Genomic DNA, 1,189 nt, shown 5'->3' with positions numbered 1-1,189 from the left:
GGAATAAGATAAATTAGATGCAGTGTCTGAGCCAAGGGTGCCATCTGTCTCCTGGCATCTCACTGAAGATAAGTCCTAGGATAACCGAGTGACCACATGCCCCTGAGGTAGCAGCATCCAAAAGTTAGCGTCCCAGGCCTATCTGGGGGATGCCACTCACTATCTTCAGCCCAGTGAGCTACTCCTTTAAATGGGTTCCTCTCTGTACATGAAACGAAGAGGTGAGAGAATTTTCTGGGAACTGCTGTCTAGCCCTCCTCCCACCACCCACTGTTATCTGAAGACATAAGATGCCTGTTAGTGTACATTTTCTTCCAGAAAGCTTCAAATTGCCTGGGTATAAATTAAGTGCAATATTTTGCAAAGAGCTGCTTTTAGGGAAATCTCATGAAAGAAATGTGACAGTGCCATGGTTTGAGAGAATGGAATAGTCGAGCATGTGGCACAAGTCCAGTGTGCGTGAGACTCATACAACTCAAGCTTTTGTTTTTAAGTTTACAATTCAGTGGTTCTAATCAGTTCACAAACTCATACAACTGTCACCATTATCTAATTCCAGACTCAAGCTTTTTAAAACAATAAACATGATTTCATGAAATCGTTGGCTGTAGAGTATTTTGGATTCAGAGAAAAGGGAGTTAATGGGCCCACCCCATCCCATGGCTGTCTCCTTGTGCTGTCAGACTCACCTTGGGTCTCCCAAGTTGGCTGCTAACATACTGTGAGCCATCATATCCAGGGGACAGAAACAAGTTCCAGGTCTAGGGGAGGGAGGGAGAAGGAATGGTGTGCTTCCTTTTGCTCTTATGTTTTCATGGCCAGCATGCCCCTTTGCCTATGGGCATCATGTAAGGCTCTAGGAGGGTCTAGGAAGACATCAGCCTCCTCCTGCCACCACATTCCACTCCGTGGCTCAGCCCAGCAAGTTTGCAGGGACTTCCCAGGCCTGCGAGCCATGCATCCCCCACAGTAAGAAGTGAAGGAAGGGGGAGGCAGCACACTCTGGCCCCTCCAGTCTGGAGCAGTTAACCAGCTGCTAGAAACGCTCTGTTCTGAAATAGTGTGGCATCTAATTCATTGCACCTCATCATGAATTCTTTTTCCAGAATTCGTATTTTTGGTGACTCTCATTAGACATCAGATAAGCTTGTTTCCCTTGGATATGCTCAACCTACACGGCATATTTATT

The sequence above is a fragment of the Myotis davidii genome, unplaced genomic scaffold (assembly GCF_000327345.1).
Source record: "Myotis davidii unplaced genomic scaffold, ASM32734v1 scaffold1373, whole genome shotgun sequence".
NCBI classification, from domain to species: Eukaryota; Metazoa; Chordata; class Mammalia; order Chiroptera; family Vespertilionidae; genus Myotis; species Myotis davidii.
Note: the sequence above shows the minus strand (reverse complement) of the source record.